Source organism: Dermacentor silvarum, chromosome 3 (genome assembly GCF_013339745.2).
Source record: "Dermacentor silvarum isolate Dsil-2018 chromosome 3, BIME_Dsil_1.4, whole genome shotgun sequence".
Classification (NCBI taxonomy): domain Eukaryota; kingdom Metazoa; phylum Arthropoda; class Arachnida; order Ixodida; family Ixodidae; genus Dermacentor; species Dermacentor silvarum.
The window spans coordinates 207,670,257-207,691,508 of record NC_051156.1 but is presented as its reverse complement, the minus strand read 5'-3'; the positions used below and the strand labels follow the sequence as shown (position 1 = coordinate 207,691,508).

Sequence of the window (21,252 nt, the reverse complement as noted above, 5' to 3'; positions counted from 1 at the left end):
CAGCTATCGCCTGCGGCTGGTGGCACGTGCGTCCTCTCACCACTTGGTCGGTTGCTGGTGGTAGGTCACTTATAGAACTCGGCAAGGAAAACGTTCGTTCGTTCGTTCGTTCGTTCGTTCGTTCGTTCGTTCGTTCGTTCGTTCGTTCGTTCGTTCGTTCGTTCGTTCGTTCGTTCGTTCGTTCGTTCGTTCGTTCGTTCGCTCTCGCTCTCTCGCTCTCCCGTTCATTCTTTCGTTCGCTCCTTTGTTCGTTCTTTCAGGCTATTTGTTTAATTGAAAAATCATCGTGGATGGATTCTGCACAATTGTTTTTACCCTACCGACATTCGTGTACCCGTAGCTTCTGTTAACAAAGTATAGGTAGGCACCAGGGCTTCGCTCGGTTTGCTTCGTACGATCCTCTAGGCCGGCGTCCCCCATAATGAGCGCTGGGAACAGCAACGATGCGGGAGGGCAAGAGCTCGCGCGCACACGACGACGACGACGCCGGGGCTAGCGGAGTCTCTCTCGGGCGACAGGCAGCCGTCGCCGCGGCGCTCGTCAGATGGCAGCGATCGTTGCTCCCGGACCGCTTGATCGCGGTTTCCTTTTAATTCGCCGGGCGGCCACGCGGAGCCTGGCCGGGGGGGACACGAGACGAAGGGGGGAGGCAAAAAATTGCTCCCCTGCACGCCTTGTAAACCAACCGTGAGCGCGCAGCGCCGCTTTTCTAGGCTTTTTCTCTCTGCCAATCCGGTCGTGTTGAGTCGACGCGCAGCGAGGGGCCCCATCGCTTTGCCATTCGTGACGACGGCCGAAAAATGACACAACACAAAACGGCTCGCTTACTACTGCCTCAGCAGAGTCGGGGGACCTAGAGGAGAAGCCCAGAGCCGAGGAGAAGCAAAAAAGACCCGGCAAAGCGAAGAAGAGGGACCGAGTCGAGTGAAGAGGGGGAGCTGAGGAAGCCCGCATCATCGGAGGACGCCGTGAGAATCGCTTATAAAACTGCCGAAACTATCTACCACAGCGGAGAGCCGACACGCCGACGCTGCTGCCGATCAAGGGGAAAGCAGTTTTTGCTGCGGGGAACACGAAGGATAGCTGCTGCTGCTGTCGGGGGGAGGAGGATGAGGAACCAGGAGGAAAGATTGAAAAGTCGAGGAATGGGACGACGTCCCTTCGTGGCGGCGGCGGCGGCCGGCGCTGGCTGTCGGACGCAGTCACGCCTTCCTCTCTTACGTGAGCGCCTGGCCGGCGAAACGCGCGCATTACCCGTCCCTTCTGTTTTACATCGGCGGCTGCTGCCTGCCGTTTTTTGCTTCTGCCAAGGCCCGTATCCCGTTCAGAGGAGAGCGCGCGCGCCCGTGCGATTCAGCGGCGGCGTCGTTGCTGCTGCTATGAGACTCCCGTCTCGCTGCTTTGTCCGTCGTTCTCTCCTCCTCCGCTTCCCTCTGCGCCGAGTTCGTGCGCTTCTGCGTCCGCGCCGACGACGCGCGGTGGCCGTGCACTGGACCCCGGCAGGGAGATAGATATCCGTTTTCGTGCCCGGCAGCCGCGGCGGCGGCATGCGGCTACTGTGCATTCGCGCGGCTGTTGGGAGATGAAAAAAAAAACTAAAGACAAACAGCCGCACGAAAAAGGCTGAGAACAGGTAGCAAAGCGATCACTACCGCCCCTGCGAGGCCTTTCGTCCTCTCGGCTGAACGCTCGTCGCCTCGTTCGCACTTGTTCGGGTCCGTCTGTCCATCTTCTTGCAGCTCTAGCTTATTCTATCGTTTCCTGCGTTCGAATTTCTCTTGACGTCAGCTTTTCAGAGAGCGTATACCATAGAAAACTGCAATGTTTCCCTCTCTCTCTGCCTATTTGTCTCCGTGCGTGCGTGTGTGGGCGAGTGCGTGCGCGAGTGTGTGTGTGTGTGTGTGTGTGTGTGTGTGTGTGTGTGTGTGTGTGTGTGTGTGTGTGTGTGTGTGTGTGTGTGTGTGTGTGTGTGTGTGTGTGTGTGTGTGTGTGTGTGTGTGTGTGTGTGTGTGTGTGTGTGTGTGTGTGTGTGCGTGCGTGCGTGCGTGCGCACGTCTGCACCATCGCCAAACTGAGCCCTTCAGAAAGCAAGTGGTATGCGAACTGCGCGGTTTACCCTATACACCTTAGTGCTGCGCACGTGTGTTGAGAATAGGGGACCAGAAATCACGTCCGAAAGAGCCCAGTTGACAGACGTGCCTGCTCGGCGCCACACTCGACAGCCAACTTTCTTCTTGCCTATGCAACAAGCCCTTGGCTGATTATATCTTTCTTTTTCTGCTTCCACTCTCTTCTCGCCTGTTGTAGTCGTTGTGATACGGCAGCTTGGATCCAATTTTTATCTGTCCACCATTTTTCTCGTAGGTATACGAAGCATGCGTCGCTCGCTGTTTATTGTTATTAAGTGTCTGCAGGCTCCGTGATTTGCGAGCGTCTCTCTTTCTCTGGCTGCATTCGCTCTTCTTCGAATTCGCCAAATTGTGTCCCGTGTTCCGCCTTGGCCACGCTTAGAGCGAGCTTCCTCTCCTTGGTCGATATGTTTATTTACTTAAATCTTTTGTTTCAAGCGCGTCTTCATTTTTGTATCCGGCTCCGTCCGCCCGTTCGCGCTGCTTTAACCGTCATCTAGGAACGCGCGTCCTTTCTTGCTATCAACTGCTGCGATCTTGAAAGGCTTCGTCGTTTTGTTCGAATCCCAGGTTGGTCTTCATTCTTTGTTTATTATTTTTCACGTACTCCGCTGAAAGGCAGCAGGTGTTTTTGGAGTGTCGCGTTGGGGTGAAGATCTACGACGCTGAAGCGTTTTGTCTCTGCAGTCGTCGCTCGCCGAAACCGCTCGTTTAGGTTTCGCGGCACGGCATAACTTCTGTCTGCCGTCTTCGGTTTGACAGGTGTATCTGCTAGGTGGCGTAAATATTGTTGGCCGAGGTGGTTTAACGGACTGTTAAACTACTTCGGTCAGCAATATCTACGTCGCCAAGCATTTGTTTACTCGCCGAAACAGCTGTGCTGATCATACGTCTTCGAGTCTGCAGTCGAATTCGAATTTAACGAATCCGGTGAAACCGGGTTCGACATTTTAGGTAGCGCATTCTTTCTTTTTTTTCATTTTTCTTTTTTTAGCTTACGTAAGCGCATGCTCCAAAGAGTCCCAGATGCGTATCTGAAGCATATCGGAAGCGTACTGAAGCGAGATCCGACCGATTCGCTATTATGAGTAACACCGAGAAACAGTCCAAGGCACGAGCAAAGGTTACTAGCTACACGCGTTGTTTGGTTTTGAAGAAATGAATTCCTGTCTCGCTTCGTTACTACAGTGTAGATAACAAAGCCGTATATAACGGACTCATCACAAAATTCGTTTAAAATTAAATTATGGGGTTTTACGTGCCAAAACCACGATCTGATTATGAGGCACGCCGTTGTGGGGGACTCTGGAAATTTGGACCACCTGGGGTTCTTTACTGTGCACCTAAATCTAAGTACACGGGTGTTTTCGCATTTCGCCCCCATCGAAATGCGGCCGCCGTGGCCGGGATTGGATCCCGCGACCTCGTGCTCAGCAGCCCAACACCATAGCCACTAAGCAACCATGGAGGGTGAAAATTCGTTTAAGTTCGTCATAAGTGAGTTTGGGTATATCCAATTACCTGATATATCAATTTTTTTATTTATATATATATATATATATATATATATATATATATTGCGCGTAACCCTCTTCGTTATAACCGGGTTCGATCGTAAACATACAACGGAGAAAGCATGCGCTTAGGGTGGGCTATCTTGTTTAGCTGAGCGCTTCACCACATTGAGTGCTTTTTCGATGAATAACGACACCTCGTCGAAGGTGACTGTGACAATTCTTGCATGATTTTTCGCCTCCGTGCGCGCAATTTTATTTTTCACATAATCTCTGCATTACAATCTTTCTTTCTCCCAGAAGATGACGCATATACCAAGCGAAACATGTTCACGCTAATCTCGAAATCGTTAGTCTTCTTTGTGGAGACGCTGGAGTTAAATGATAAGTTAAGATGTATACTCGTAGAATACACTTTTGAAATTGCGGATAGGTCTGCATTACCGTAAGCGAAGACCTGTATGGCAAAAGGAAACGCAAAAGACTGGTGACGTCATCTTGAAATTTATCTCCCTGGGGCGTCGCATAGACTTCGACAGCGTTTGTGCGAGGTTTGTTCTAATCGTTTATTAATAATAAAAAAAACATCTCTGAGGCTCTTTTCTTTTCTTTCAATTGTCGGCAGAATATCGATTTTCTAGACATCCTGTCGCGATAGGTGCGCAGAACAGCATCATATTTCACGCAGCGTGGCTCCGTGTCATTGCAACCTGAACATTTCAGACTACTCACAAAAAAATGCTGGTGAAAATGTCAAAAGAAGTTAAAATTAACTTGGGAGAGAAATCAATAATAAGAAAAGAGCCTGGCGACCTATAGCGGTGCGGCTGGTATCGTCTACACGGCCGTTTGCTGCAAAGATCACGACGCAGAAGTTGCCCGTGCTCATTCTCTCCACAGGGTGCACGCTGCAGACGTCAAGTCTGCCAGGTTCTCTTGCAAACGTCTGGAGTGCAGACTATTATAACTATGATTTGTAACACAATAAAGTCGAAACAGTTGTTGACTCTATAGCAAGAATTCCTGCCACTTCGCTTTAATTTTAGATAATCATCATCAGCAGCGGCGGTCCGGTAGTCGCTAATTACTGCACCCACTGCGGGACGAATGTCGCTCTCAGTGGTCTCCAGTCACCCCTGTCTTGCGTCATAGCTGTAAGTTTAATTTAATTGCATTCGGGTGTTTTACGTGCCAAAAACCATGATCTGGTTATGAGGCAGGCCGCGTAGTGGGGCCTCCGAATAAATTTCGACCACGTGGAGTTCTTTAAGCGTGCACCAAATGCACGGTACGGCGGCATTTCTTGCATTTCGTCCCAATCGGAATTCGGATGCCACGTCCGGGATTTGATCCTGCGCCTTCGGACTTAGCAGCGCCACCCTAGAAAGGCACTACACCATCATGGCGGGTATAGTTGTAAATAGATTTCCCTTTGCGACCAGCTCTCTGCTCAGCGGTTATGTTGCACATCTTTGTAAACGAATTTTCCGTCGCTAAACTGGATAACAGGCAAATTAGTCCGGATAATAGTGCACGCTACAAGACTATACCTAAGAAGAACCTTTCTCGCAACAATCTCGCGTGTTTTCGCGGAGCGCATCGTTTAACTTAGCGCCCGCACTCATCCCTTAAACTCCGCTTAAACCTTAGACCTATATGCTCACTCAGAAGGGGTTGTTTGGTTAAGGGGTAATAAGGGCTCTTTCTTTTTCTTTCTTCTTCTCTCTTTTTAAATTAGAATTCCATGTGCTTCTATTCCGCAAATGATTGTGGCATGTATTAGGTCCATATAGCCGGACAGTCTAGCTGGGACAGAAGTCCTCAGCGCATGTTACACAAACACAGGTGAGTCACCGAAAGACCAGGAAAAGGGTGACGTTGACACTTTACAACTCGGAGAACTGTATTTGCTTAAACGACGCATACTCACGTCGCTTGCCGCTTTTGCAGTAGACATGGCTAAGCGCATGGTCTTTGTAATATTCAAGGTGCCGTCGTTTAATGCCTACCCAACCCAATACGAACGCGTTTCCGTTATGCAAAAGACACTTTCGGTAAGGTTCTTTCGCGACAATATATATGCACATGGGATCATGAGTTGTTGTGGCGTTGCACCTTACTTTACTCCTTACGCGAAATGTAGTATGCAAAATAAATTGGAGTTGCGGCAAAGTTGTGCTCGTTCTAAACGTTGGCTGAAGCTACCTGCATCGGATTAATAGAGAAACACTTCGTAACAACTTCACCCGGGGCGGTACGATAACCTCACCACGCAAACCTCGCCAGTCTTCATTAAGAGGCCTCGGTCAGTTCGCCTGCAGTTCGGGAACGGTGCTAACGCATGCGCACTGAATACCTGCTGCGTCCCCTTTTGCGTAGCATTATTTCCGCTTTGTCCCGTGTAAATGCCGCCGTCTGGCCTGTCGGGGCCAAGTCAGTGACGCGCACAGAAATAAAATAACAAAATGCGGGACGGATACCACTCGAGAAGAAGAAGCAACGCTGACGCCGTTAGCGTTCATATTCCACTTCCTCTTCATCTTGAGCGCGTGCGCGGACAAGCCGTGCAATGAAAGAAAGTTTCTCGGCCGCGGCGGTCGAGCCGGAGATCGCATTGGTTCGACCTTTCATGAAAAGGAAGAAGAACCGAGTTCCCGCTCTGACACGGCTGCGCGTAGCCCAGCAGCCAACCAGTGGCTTCTTTTTGTTTCTTTCCTCTGGATCATCGATTGCGACGTTTTTCTTTTTTTCTCCCGACATCTTGTCATGGTCCTGCCTCGCCTCTCTACGCGGTTGCCGAGCGCGCGCAGCTGATGGACCGCTTCCTGCACGGCGGACACTTTCTTCTCCGCTCGCTTTCCACGTGTGCACGGTTGGGCTTGGATCGATCCTGCTACCGTATTTATAGGAAGCACGGATTCCAATCTTGATTCTCTTCTGCTTACGCTTCACACTCGAAAGCTGCCTAGAGGCCGTTTACAGCTCGCTTAAGTAATGCGGGACCCTTCGGGTCTTTGTATAGCTCGCTTTTTGGGTCTGCGTCGCGTATGGCACGCTACGATTTGTACGGATCTCACTCGCTGCGACTGCCTCGGTCATCGTGGATCTGGCAGCACCGTCTTTTCGGTCTGTGGCTAAGCCGCCCCTCATGGGTACGTTCGGCATTTCTGTGAAACAACGACGACGAAGTTGGTCTGCGCTGGACCAAGTCCAGGGAGCCGCTCGCGCCAGTGGAGCCCTGGACTATAGGCCCCAGCCATGGGACCTCAAGTTTTGTTTTATTCAATAAAGTTTCTCTCTCTCTCTTTCTCTCGCATCGAGTGGAGTACAAACAGTCAGGCGCCACGTACAGCACTCATCAATTCTTGTGCAGGCTTTTTTCTACATTGTTGAATGTCACCAAAAATTATACTTTCTCTTAATGGTATTATTAATGTTTTCTCGCTACACAGATACTGTATTGCAAGTACACTCGCTTTGGTTTATATGCTAAAGTTTAACACAGATGTCGATGTATTGAGAACGAATGCCTCATTCAGTCATTGCTTTAACGTAAATAAGTATATATGGTAGTGTGTTACCTCTTATGTGGTTGTGCAACATTTCCTACAGCATTGTGATTTACTTGACAAGTCACATATCACGGAGAATATAGAACACGGGCAAAATAAGCTTCAATTGAGCAAATTACATCCAATTTAATACGTCGAAGTAAAAGAAAAGAGCAAGATATGACTTAATTTTTGTTTAATCCCTTAGACCAAACAGAAACGAGGAAATAGAAATAAAGGCATATCCGCCCTGGAAATATCGGAAACAAGCGAGACAGGCTAGCAGCCAAATTCTGTTACGCAGAAATGCGAGGCATTCTTCCCGTTCTCACTGCTGCTACGCTGTTCTCGCTGTTGTTTTTTGTCCAACATTGTTGTTGTTGTTTTCCTTGGCCACTCTCAATTTTTCAGTGCACGCGAGCGAAACCACAGCCGTTTTTCCAGAGCCACGCGTCGCTTACGCGAGCCAGCACGCTTCTTGGCGAGAAGGCACGCGTGTGTGAACACGAAGCACACCCTCGCGACCGTTTTTCGTCGTTCTTAAACTTTTCTTTTTTCTCTCTCGCTTGTTTACTCCGTTTCTCTGCCTCCATGCCCGCTTGCGCGAGCCCCCCGGCGTCGTTAGTCCGTTCTGGCTCGGCTACCGCTATGTTCATCCCGCAAGCAGTTCAGAAAACGACGACCGTCTCTCAAGCGGGGGCCGCAGTTGAAAAAGTGAAAAGAAAGAAGATTGGAGAACATAGCGGACCGTAAAGGTCGGGCCCAGCTTGCGACGCGGACTAAACAAACCGCCCTCCACCCGCCTGCGCGCGCGCAACCGTCAATTTTCCGACCTGCTGACTCTGGTCACAGTGCACGAATCAAAACGAAACAAGCTATAGCAAACGCCGCTTTCAGCGCATCGCCACTCCTTACAGCGGAGTCGCCCTCCTCTCTTTTTTTACGAGTCGCGCAGGAATCACTCATGGTTTCTCGGTTAACCAAAAACGGCAACGAACTGAGTATATATATAAGACAAAGCAGGCGTCGTGCCACTGCATGCATGCCTGCCTGTCTGCTTGCATTCTCTCTCTCTCCTCTCTCTCTCTCTCTCTCCAGAGTTCGCACAACTCACTCTATACGTACCTCGTTTTTTCGGTGCACGCCGGCGTGTCGAGAGGGACTTGGCGCCACAATCCTCCCACGTGACGTCAAACGCGATACCCTGCCCGGGCGTAGCTTCACGGCAGCTGTCCGCTTTTGTCTGCTCAATTTCGTCGATTCGGAGCCAAGCAGGCGAGAAGTGCAGCGACCGTAGCGACTCGCAAGACACATCGCTTGCGCGCCTTCTATCTGGCGCACCTAACAATAAACGCTCATATAGAGGAAACCCTCAAATGCCAACCAAAACATCGACTTCTGACGACAAGCACGACGACGGCACGACAACCATGTTATGAGGACAGTGGCACGATGACGTTGGCACAAGGGCAACGACGCGATGGCGACGGGCGCACCGTGACAGTTGCACTAAGCCAACGAATGACGAGGAGGGCACGATGGACTTTGCATAATGGCAACGATGGCGATGAAGGCACGATGACGTTGGCACAAAGATAACGACGACAGTGACGGTGAGCGTACGGGGACGTTGGCACGAAACAGTGACGATAACTTCTATTAATGCTCGATGATGATGGCCAAAATGCAGCTACGACGATGAAGGCACGATGACGGTACGACGACGACCTATGGCTCTCACTTTCGCGGTTGCGGATTGAATCCTGGGTGGAGACGAATAGCGCTTTATTTCTTGGCGACTTTTGGGGCTGTGGATATATACGTAACGACGTTAAACGAGATTACTATACGTGTGAGAACCGCCTTGAAGAATAGATGAATTATAACGCTTAACAGCTATCGGCTGTACCATGGTGGATACATCCAAGTATCCACCGCCCACTCACTTAATTTAACCTCTGTCGTCACAGAAGAGAGCGCGAACGGAAATGAAAGGGAAGGCCAGGAGTTGCGTTCAGAGGAGAGAGAGAGAGAAGGAGTGCGGACAAAGCCGAGTTACGTGAAGTATTGAAGTGCCAAACCGTCAGTTTGCTTTCCGGTCTTCGCGCAACCGCCGCGGCTCCTGGAACGTTCGTTGTCGTACACATCTTTCTTTTATTGTTATTATTATTACTGTCGTTCCTTTCGTCGTTTTCCATCCCTCCACGCCAGCGTAGGCGATTCGGTTTTATTAATATGTTTTTTCGTTCTTTCTTTCTCCCTTTGCGCGAGGGGCCCGTTACGCTGAGTTGGTCGACGGGAAGTCGCAATTAGGGGAACAAAAGAGCCGCTCGCGATGACGGGGGAAAGGAAACCGCCTTTTCTCGCGCGCGCGCCGTTTCTCGACCTCTGCGTGGTTCCTGTCAACCGTTTCTTTCTTTCTTTTCTTCGAACTTAATCGAATAAAAAGTTGAGTGGAGCTGCGGTCGCCGAGACGGGCGACTATTTCAAGAAAACAGAATAGACGTGAGAACCTCGTATAGACAGGGCCGGTAGCCTGACGAGGGGCTTTGAGGGAACGGGCGGTTAGGGGAGTTCGTGAAAAACCACTCATCCCCACATACCCCCCACCACCATAATTACCGTCACACCCATTGATAGGATTTTATTATGGTGTCATTGTTTCAGGACATGGGATACAGTTACGATGAGTCTAATAGGTACTAAATAGTTATATAAGCGCCGATGGTTTATTTTTCATGCATTGTTGTCAACTGCATTTGTTAAAAATAAAGAAAAGATCCTGTAGCGTGACTTTCCAAGAATATCCATCATACCATGTGGAGCGTCATATGACTTGGCACTATGACTCGCTTGAGTGTCTCCATTAAAGAATATTTCTCTCTCTCTCTCTCTCTCTCTCTCTCTCTGTCAAAACAAAAGTCGATTTTTTTTTCAGGGTCATTGTTCCTCGCCTCTCGCTCACAAAACCGCTGCTTTTTAGCGAACAGTGGCTTCCAGTGAGCCACTGAGAGAATGTGCTTGCGATGCAGAATCATTGACACGCGTCCAGAACTGGTGGTAGCCTTCCTGTGCGCCTGCACAGCTATCAGAACAAAACAAAAGAGCCGGCAGGTGGGTAGGAGGGGGAGCGAAGTGGGCGAGAAAGAAATTTGGGGTTCTTCTGCAGTTCTCTGGACAGCCGTCACGCCGCCTGTCGGGGGCAGCGGGCGCAAATTGGAGGGGACCCCTGCGAATCATCCCGATACATATCGCTGATAAGGTGGCGACCGCACGCGTATTCGGCGTTCGTCATTCCTGCTAGAAGAATAAAAAAATCAAAGACGGCAACGACTTCCAACCAGCTCCATCGCCAAAAGGGCGCGCGCGCGCGCTCTCGAACGTAATCGACAAGCGAGTCGACAGCTTCGAAAAGAGGCGTTGTGTCTGCTCGTGAAAAAAAAAAAAAAATTAAAAGAAGAAACTCGCTGAATCTTGTTTTCCATCTCCGAAAACGTGAAAAAACTCTCATTTTCTCCTCTTCAGGCGTAACCGACCGGAGCCATCAACTCGCTCGCCTTCGGGCCTGTATACAACTCGCCTCCCATCTGCGGATGCGAACTGAACCGAGCGGAGGGCGCCACATTTTATCCATCAACGGCGAGCACGCCGAGTGTCGAACGTCGTCGGTGCTGATGAAATGCCACTGGAAGCGGTGGCGCCAGAAACCAGGTTCGCGAGCCTCCGACGCTCACGCTTGTCTGGAATCCTGCCGCGGTCGAATCGAAATGAGGGGTTTCCCGGCTCTGACCACGCGCGCGCCGGCTCGTATGTCAGCTTGCGCGAATCCGTGTGGCGATTTGGGAAAATGTGCGCCGTTCTTCGGATGTATGTGAAGGAACTCTTGCCAAAGTATAAGCCTTCGGACAGTGGCATCAGCGCGGACAGGTATAGACAGGTATACGGACAAGGGGACGAGTTGCAGGCGCGGTTTGTATACTATTTTATTGTATAGTGTATATTGCGTACGAATGGAGCTAGCTAAACATGCACTATATAGTGCTTGTTTACTGGTCGCTGTCAGCTGACGAGATGTCGGGGTGGCAAAATTGAGTGTGTGTTGGACTGTACTTGCGCTTCTTGATACTTGCGCGTGGCAGCCAAGTTTCGTCGCTTTCCTCTTTTAGTTACTTGCAAGAAAAAAAAAAAAAGTGAGGAGAAGGGAGTGAAACCGCACCGCGAGAACATGCAGCCTTTCCCGTAGAACTAAGCAGCTCTGTAACCAGTCTCCAGTTTTCTATTACCTATACTTAACTAACCACGCAGAAGCGCATGTCCTGCGGCGTCTTCCTTCCCCCCCCCCCCCCCCCCCCGTCCTTTTTTTTTTTTTCCCGCCTGTATTAAATGCGTAATCGGCACATATGCGAGTGGATTTTGACTCTGTCGCCTTGCGGAAAAATTCAGCAACCTAGAAAGTGGTAGAACGCCCGCCTCGGCTGCGGGAGGCTGTGGGTTCAATTCCCACCGCCGCCGGGCACCCACTGGTTCAAAAGGGTACAAGCGTACCCCGGCCTGGCGTTCGGCTTCCTTCAGGGGTGATACGCTTGGGAAAGGAGCCTGCGCCCTGAATTCCCGTCGAAACCAACGTGAGCACGGAAATCTATCGGTCAATTATCTGTACCGTCAGCTGTGCGTCGTCGAACATTCCCGCGCATGGAGCTCACCTCCTGTGCGTCTCGTCTCGTTCTTGAGAACGTTTCCTCATTTCAAAAAGGGCTTTCTGTCTTCTCCCAACTATAGGGCGCCAATTTTCTGGGCACGAGCTCTCCGATGGGCTTCCCATTCACACGCTCTCGCTCCTATATAACTCGCCTCGCTGTGCCCTCTCGATCACGTATCACTTCCTCACTGACCAATTTGCAGGAGCCGGCCGCCCCGGGTGCGTAAGTTGTCCGCCTCGGTGACCTCGTCTGTCTCAGCTCGATCAAAATGGATCGCGCGATCCTTATGGGATCGAGCACGCGTGCTCCAGCAAATCGCGTTCACAGAAAGGGCACCGAGGAAGCTGTACCGCCAAACGAGCTGCTGCTCCTTGCAAAATCACCCGCATCGACGCACAATGAAGCGTGGTGCATATAATACGGTCGCGAAAAGGCGTCCTCTTTTGTCTTCGATAGAGGTTGCGACACGTCCTGCGAGAAACCTCGGCGTCGAACCTTCGACGATCGGGCAACGCTAATACGATCGACTGGCCGGCGCGGGTCATCGAGTGCTGCCCCGTGTGTCATTAATTCTTCGTCGCGCGTTCTCCCCGCGCATCGGCGCAATTAAGCAGTGTCCCATCGCGAGCGCGAGCGCGCGAGAAGCGAAGCTCTCGGCGGCGGTGTTAGCTAGGGCCACGAGGAAAGCGAGGAAAGGCCGGTCGAAAAGTGACCCTTGGCCGAAACGTCCCACGCGTACGGGCGTACTGGCTCGAAGAGCAGCTGATGCTCCGGTAGAGGGCATTGTGTATAGGCAAACTGTAATCGTTGGTAGTCCAATTTGCTCGAAAAGATAACTGTGCAGGATATCTTGGGGACTATACGGCTGGAATCATGCTACCGAGGCTGACGTCACGCAGGTAATCTGACTCAGCAACGCGTTGGTCGGCAGGTGTACCTTTGGTACATCTTATCGCAGACTACTATCGCGATCGACGACTGCACGGGTGCCAGCTGATCACGGACACTTTCTTAGCTGTGCAAACTCTCGTAAATTGTGCCTCCGATTGGCTGACGCCGCGGTTGCGACTTCGAAAGAACTGCACGCTATTCAGCGCGCCACAGTGCGATGACTACGGACTTTCGGCGAGAGAAATAAAATGGAACGGTGCGCAACTCTGAAAGTGGCTGCCGTTTAGCCAGTACGTATTCCAGATACCAAGAGAACGACGCCGAGAGAACGAGCAGGGGAGAGCGTGTTGAAATCGAGAAGTGAAAGGAGAGAGAAGCAATAGGAGGGGAAGCTTAAACCTCGTCGGCGTCGTCCGTCGCTACGTATTATGTAGCCGTAGCCTCGTTCCCATGACACCGTGAGCGTTAACGCCGCCGACGTTGGTGGAGTGGTCGAGCCAGCGTTGTCGTTCCTAATGCCAAGTGGAGAGGAGGTTAAGAGAGGGTAACTGGCGTCTGCTGCGCGTCTGGCTCTCCGTGGCGCAGCGGAGTCGTCGAGCTGAGCCAAAGCGCGGGCCGCGAGAGCTGCTCGCCTCGCGCGGTACCGAACGAACTCGTTTTCGCGTCGTGTTATATCCATGTCGTCAATTAGCGCGACCTTCCGAGTTCTCACGACGGACACTCGCGCTGCTGAAGACTGAGAAGAAGACGATGACGACGCGGACGATTGAAAAATGGTCGGCAATTACCGGCGTTTTTTTTTTTTTCCCCCGTCGGGGACATTCCTCCTTGCACCCCCCTACTCTAGTCATACGCCTTCTTCTCCCCTTCTCCCACTCTTTTACTATTATTTCTTCTGTCGTTCTTTTCTTGTTTTTGTATAGCACCGTGCTTCCATTACCTTTCTGTCCTTCGGCCGGCTCTCCTCGTTACCGCGCGCTTTCTTTTATGCGCGTGAAATTGTCGGCGAAGCTCTCTCACACCGTCGTACAGAGCGCGGTGTTACCTCCGCACCTGTTCTGTCCCGGCGTTTCCAATTTGTTCTGTGTATAATACGCGCGCGCAAACACACACTCGAGCTGTTCGCGGAGAAAGACCGAGTCTCTTTGTTTCTGTTATACTTCTTTTATTTTTCTTCGTCGCGCATTTAGTAACCAGCATTCTGCTGCATCTTGTGCTCTCACACACCCACTCCCTCTCCACTCCTTCTTCTTCTCGGAGTCGTCGCGCACAATCTACGTTTCTGCCTTTTCGCTCAAGGGTGGGGAACGCCTCGGACGGGGGGGGGGGGGGGGGGGGGCACTGATTTGGCGCGCTTATAGAGAGCATGCAGTTGCCCCTGCAGCCAAACGCCGCTGTTGCTCGGACACTGTTTCTGTCTCGTCCCCCTCTCGTTCTCTTCGTCATCTCGTTCTTCTTACTCTTGATCTTGTTCGAGTGTACGTCCAGTCCGGTGTGTGTACACTCATTTACGCGCCGCGCCGCTCTATCGAGTCTCTCTGGCGCGCGGGTGTAACCAATGGGAATGTAAACGGCATGCGCGATAACTACAAGCGAGCGTGACCGGCCTGCGTAATTGCGATCTCTCTCTCTCTCTCTTTCTGTCTCTCTCTGGGGGCATCGACTCTGTTTTGTTGTATAGCTCAATTTTCGGCCGCTTACGTGGAAAACGGATGAGCCATGCACGAAAATTAACGCGAGTGATACATATGCAGCCAGTACCCGCGCGCGCAATGTAGTGAGAGAGGCACACGCGATTTTTCTTTGTGTTTTTCGTGTTTTTCGCTTACATAAGTGAGCACCGCGTGTCGTATGTAGCGCGGCCGTCGAATTAGCAGAAATGTCATGGTTGGCCGTCGGGTGCAGGCTTAATTTATCAGTGCATTCAGGAATGGAGGAAAGGGAGAGTACGTACGTCGAAGCTCTGTCGTGGGTCGTCCGAAGCCTCACGCTGGCTCCGTTGACCGCAGAACTTGATTTTTGGATAATCGAAGGTGCTGGAATTTTGGATTCATAGGTTTAAAGTATTGAGGGATAAAGAAAGAGCGTATAAAGGGAAATACAGGGATGTTAACTAGAAATGTATCTATGTGATCTAGAGACAGATGAATGATCGGGAAAATTTGCACTACATTTGAAGCGCCGAGCTTATCGCAAACAAAATTTATATAGTTTAGGTTTTCGTTCTTGGAATGTCAGACACACCTATCTGTGACGCATGAAACTGTGAAGAGACGATCGAACACGTGTTGTGTTTTTGTGATCGTTGGGACATCGAACGTGACGTTCTTCGGAGTGTGTTAAACCGATTAGATAGCCGCATTCCATTTTCAGAGCCAGAGATTCTCGGATCATGGCCCTACGCATCGCAGGCTTACAAAGCGACGCGGGCTTGCATGGCGTGCAGTGATGGACTACCGCACGTGTTCACATTGATAGTATCTTCCTCTCTCCCTCTCCTTTGAAGTGGACCATCGCTTCCACTCCATGCATCTATAGTTCAGACGCCATTGCGTAAACATGTGAACAGCTACGCAATAATGATATGTCTAGGCGTCGTAAAAGACAGCCGAGTAAGTGGCACGATACACAAGCGATGTCCATGGTGTGAATATGTGTGGTTCAACTGTAGATGCAAATGCAACTAATGTTTAGAAGTCAACGTTCCGCCCAGGCAAAGCATGAACAGATCTGAAGCACCGCCAACATGTAAGACGCACGAAAGGTGAGTGACCATCACCAGCCTTTGAACTCCTTTGTGGCCATGCAAACGCGAAGCTTGCAGGATCCCGAAGATCACAAGTTCGCGGTTCTACAGAAGCACTCCAGTCATTACCGACTGTCCCCATTACTAGCGCTGTGGCGAACTACACACCTAAATGTCATGCGTGTGATACGTGCACAGGCGAAAGGGTCGGGGTCGCGGAAACGCTGGTTGACTGCTCGCTGCGACGGCGGTGATATAGAATTAGCGTGACCAAAGAAGGATTGGTATACGAGGCAGTGACGGGGGCCAACCAATGTTCCCATCGGGCGCTCGGGAATCTCGGCCGAGAGAAAGACGTTTCTTTCCACGCATGGTCAGCCCGTAAAGCGGGGCCGACTCTCGCTTTTTTTTTTTCGGCCGCTTCCTGCTTCGCGCATATATACGTACCATGCCGCATTCGACGCCGACGACGACGCCGCCGCCGCCGCGAACCGAAACGTCTCGTCATCGTCACGGCGACCACCGCGTCGCGGCAAAGGCGCGTAGCATACAGAAGAGCGATATAGAGAGAGCGTAGAAGGAAAGCAAAAAAGAAATAAACGAATAAGAAGGCGCGCGGAAGTGAGGAGTCAACCGTTGAGCGAATCAGCGGTCCGTTGAAACGGTTTTCGCCAAAACTCCTTCTCACACTCCGCTGACGCGCCAGGTGCTTGCTCGCTGCCGTCGTTTATATGACCGAAGCCAGCAGCAGCGGTGGCGGAAGACAGAAAGAAAGCACGTATCGTTGAGGAAGCATCGGCCGCCGGCGGGGCGTGTATGTAAAAACGACGATGGACCATAAAGGTGAAAGCACGCGCTGTGGCGAGAAGCATGCGAAATAACAATCGAGCAACCAAAAAAAAAAAAAAAAGTCCGCCAACGCGGAACGAGCGTGTATGCCATCGTTCGTCGTGTTTGCTGATTTTTCGTCTCCACCAAGGACGGTGCGAGGGAGTACATTTAGCGCCGCTTTTTTTTTTTTTTTTTTTTTTTTTGGCCCGAGAGGTTCTCTGCGCGGCGTTGTTTTAGCGGCTCGCCGCTGAGCCCACTGCGGGACGTTCGGGATGCGCGAGGAGGAGGAGTAAACAAACAAACCAACAAACAAGTAAACAACAACAAAAAATAGGCAAACAAATGAAGGGAGTGAGGCGGCACTCCGCTACCGCGACAGCGGCTGCCCTGGAGCAGGTGTTCTCTTCACCCCACTGCAGCCGCGTTCTGCGAGAAAGAACCCGTTTCCTGCGGGACTGCGACGGGTCACTGATGCCTGACCGAAGCCGTGGCGAAAGTGCGATCCGATCGAACGCGAGCCACAACCTAATTGTCAGGACGCTCACCTCCTCCCCTGATGCAGGTGAACGTAAAAAAAAAAATCGGCGTTGAAACTGCCAATACAGGCTGACCACTCACGCATGAGTTATGCGAGATCGTGCAGGTGCGATGGGGGGGCTCGACGTTTTCTCATGTATGGGAAATGCGCGGGTGGTGATATGGAACGCCTTGTGTGTGTTGATACGTGTAGTTTACAGTTTTGCGTTTTAATTTATGTATAGCGTGCATGGGGAGCATCAAATGTATTATGCTGCAGGGCAAGCTTTCCCATCAAAAAATTACTTTAGCCTGAGTTCAAGTTAAAAAAAAAAAGAAAAGAGAGAAGATGGGCATTTTGTTTCGGTAGAACATTCACATTCATAACAAGGTTTAGCGTAGTGCTCGGGTTCTTCGGACGACGTTATAACTATACGCCAGAACCCAAATAAAGTAACGACAGCACCTAAATAAAAAGCCGGACAGATTTGAAGATGTTCAACAGTCTTTCATGTCGTCATGTTGACCTTCCGGCTTCTTTTGCTACACGTGTCCTATGTCCTCGCTACAAATGAGCTGAAAGAACTGCGCGGCACTTTACATATAAGCGTTATTTAAGAAAATATTGGCGCGTCACTAGTGTATCGTGAGATACTCACATGAAGATTCACCCTTAATAAGGGAATCTTGTCATTACGATGGCTAACTCGCATCGTTTCAGTTAAATATTTTCATTTCCACTGTACAGTTACAGTACACGTCAAATACGCGCGTCAGATTGGCAGGTGAACAAGCCGGGCGATATGATCGATTGATGCAACTATAGAGCAACTACACCTGCGCCACAGATCAGATCGTACCAGCCTACTCTCGACAGCAGACGCCCACGGGCTTCGTTTTACCCTTTCCTGTTAGTCTTTTTGTGTCCTTTTGCATCGTAACAAATAAAGACCCGGGGAAGATGCAACGAAAAGCAACAGCAGTTCGGGGCAGCTGCTGAGTACACAGTGGGCAGTACCCGGTCTGCCAGCAAGCCGGCTTCTATAGCAACCGCGTGCAAAGACAACAACACGCGCCAGACGAGTCGATAGCAGATTTAAATAAAACGGCCGCGCTTTGTCTTTGATGACCTCACTTCCTCTCCCGCGGAGGCGATCAACGCCAGCCAACGACGGTGGTGGTGCGTGAGAGAAGGCAGATGAAAACGTATACTGTATACGTGGATACGGCGCGGAAAAGATGTGCGTGCGCTCTTTTCCGTGTTTGCCTTTTATCGCAACTCGCGTGTTGACGATTTTCGTTGTTGTTTCAGGCGCCGCCATTTTGTAGCAGTGTTACGTAGAAACGTTCCTTCTTTGCTCTTTAATGTCTATACTATGCCAGCACTGTAATGTCTTACGACGCCACGGGTATCTGCCGCCATTGTGGAGTGGTACTCGTGGCTATCTTACGGTCCAGTCAATCAATAAATCAATAGATCAATCAACCAATCAACCACTCAATCAATCAATGACCGAGTGAGTGAGTGAGTGAGTGAGTGAGTGAGTGAGTGAGTGAGTGAGTGAGTGAGTGAGTGAGTGAGTGAGTGAGTGAGTGAGTGAGTGAGTGAGTGAGTGAGTGAGTGAGTGAGTGAGTGAGTGAGTGAGTGAGTGAGTGAGTGAGTGAGTGAGTGAGTGAGTGAGTGAGTGAGTGAGTGAGGCACTCAGCTTTAATGCTGATGTGTACAAATCAAGTCAACCTAAGTCCTAAGTGTCTGAAGAAAACACTTTCGTTCTGGTTAGCCATTAAGATGGTCGTCTGCGCGACCGTTTCGTGCTTCTAGCGCACGTTGTTATAGGCGAGTATACAAGCAAACACGAAAACAAAGTGAACGGTGGCGTCGAAACGCAATCCCTAAATCCCTTTCTCTGATACATTCGCCGTTACACTACATATGCAACACAAGAACTATGCCGGCTACGGGTATATACAGCCCCTTAAACGGGTGCCCATCTATTTATTGCCTGAGCCGAAAGAAAAATGGTTCTTTGCCGTTCCTTCTTCGACTGATACAATTAGGGCAAAGGCACGCCAAAGAACGACGCAACTTGGGGCCTTCAAAAGAATTTCTGCTAATTACGAAGGGAATCCCTGAAAAGAAAAATATAATAATAACAAACGGGGCACTCAGCTCCTAGCGGAGGCAACGTTGCGGTAAACTAGAATCACGAACTTGACCCTGCAGGTCGTCAGGAGGTGGAGCGAAGGTTTCCCTTCTTCCACGTCACTTTATAGTCGATCCCGCTCTCTTTCTTCTATGAATGCGTGGCCAAAGCTGATAAGCCAGCCTTTTGTGCTTGTATTTGCACCTATAGGCCTCCTGTTCACTTCTATATTATGCGCATTCATCAGCGTTTGTTCAACCTGAGAGTGCCTAATTGATTGTGCCCTAGAAATTGAGGCCCTCTGACCTGACAATGCATGCAATTAACGCTCATATACTTTTCATATTTTCCTTCCATTTTTTTGTTCTAGAACACCCACTTACCATTGCGCCCGCGTACAGTGGCCGTCATAAGTATGCAGGCCAGTGTGCGTGCGAGAACAGCTGTTGCAGCTTGGAGCGCGTAATATATAGAGCTACCGATAAACTGCTGGCGGTTCGAAGCTCCGGAGTCTGTGCAGGATAATTATTTTCGTTCTGCAGATCGTCCGGGGGCTGGTTAGCAATGAAAAGGTGCCGGACTTTTAAAAAAGCCGGACCTGGATTGGGGGCACCGGTATGGCATATTTTGTTGCGGTTACATTGGAATATAGATATTGCTCGGCCAATTTTGCGTGAGCAAAGCGGATCGCAGGAACTGTCTGTTAATCCTCTTAAACGCCTCTACTGCAAACTAGCAGCGTATTCAACTAATTTTCTGATAGCTAATTTAACGTCTTTGTAGAGTCATTCAAGCGTTGAAGCCAGTCGTTAAATTTTCTGCGTGGAATGTATAGGCATCCGGCAAACCTTCAATGTTTACACAATTTTAGAAAATCTGATTTCTCAAGCTTTTTTATTTAGCGAGCTATTCTTGATTTTCGATCGTATACGTAAGCCACCAGTCTCGAACAGCTTGCCATTTCGCGATCCTCCAGTGCTACCAAACTAAGCTCGTTATTCCTAAGTGACATATAAAGCTTATTAAAATGATACTAAAGACGTCTGTTAAATTTGTATGTCCTTTCTTCGTTGCTGCCTCGTCGCTATTGCTCGGTAGCCTTTGAGGCCTGAACGCGACATTGCTCTTATTCTTGGAAACAAAAACATAGCGTTAACGTCACACATGTAATCCTTGTAAAAAACAACGACACCAGTGAATGTCGTTCTGACGCTTGTGCTAGCTCGTTCTCCCATTCTCGCCACCTCTGAGGCTAACTTCTGTCAATATCGGGCGTCTGTCTCGGGAACTGCATAGGTTTCGGAGGCTGATGCACTGAGACTCTGCTGCAGTTTGCTTTCGTGGGTGGAGTTTGTACTGATTTCTCAAGCTATAGGCTGTCGCCGAGCACAGCACTTTATTTAATTTTTTTATCTTTTGCCGAGTCGCGTACTTCAGGACTTTCATTAAAGTTTTACATCCATCCATTGCCAAGCGACAGCTTATCCCACGTATGCGAATAGCGTTCCAGACACATACTAACTTGCATCACTGCGCCGAATGATTGTGCTTTAGAACGGGGGAAAGGTGTGGAAGTTACGCGGCTGCGCACTATTGGCTACATTGCGCCGAATGAGAACTAAAGAGGTAAAGAAACGAAAATGGAAGTTTTGATGAAGGAAGAAGAGGACAGTTTGGCCTGAAGATCACGTTTATAGCCCGCTATTCTTCACTAAGCTAAAAGGGAGAGATATATGGCGGGCGACCATGCCGGAACAAAATGCTATAGAATGAAAAGCATGTATATAGCATACCTGAGTCAAGCAGGCTAGGTGACTATTTGTCACCGCCCCGTTTCAAAGGGGATGCCAATAAATCATCATCATCACTCTATCCATATAGTCTAATAAGGGGTATGTCGCCTGTACGCGCACTATACACACCAATGTAATGCGTCCACACCGAACGTTCTCCCGCAAACACATAATTGCGAGATAGAAGGTTAACAACGCACGCGGCTGTGCATCTGGCTGATGACCGCACGCTGTTGTAGACGGTCATGAAATATTCTCTCGTCTTCAAGGGTCGGAGCACTGTTCTCGTAGCTTTCTGCACTGATCACGTCAGAGGCCAAGGTGCCAGAATTTCTCGCGCAATACCTGCGCTCACCTCATCTCAGCGCACCGAACCGAGCGACATCGCCAATCCAATACCGGAGCCGTGGCCAGACTTGGCTACAAGCCATACAACT

The 21,252-nt window shown here is 50.2% G+C and overlaps 1 protein-coding gene across 4 annotated transcripts in view; it reads left to right on the top strand.

Annotated features, from left to right (window-relative positions):
- The window catches only part of LOC119446553 (uncharacterized), a 531,274-nt gene that overhangs the window by 330,058 nt on the left and 179,964 nt on the right, over positions 1-21,252 (top strand). The gene's annotated exons all lie outside the window — the stretch shown is intronic.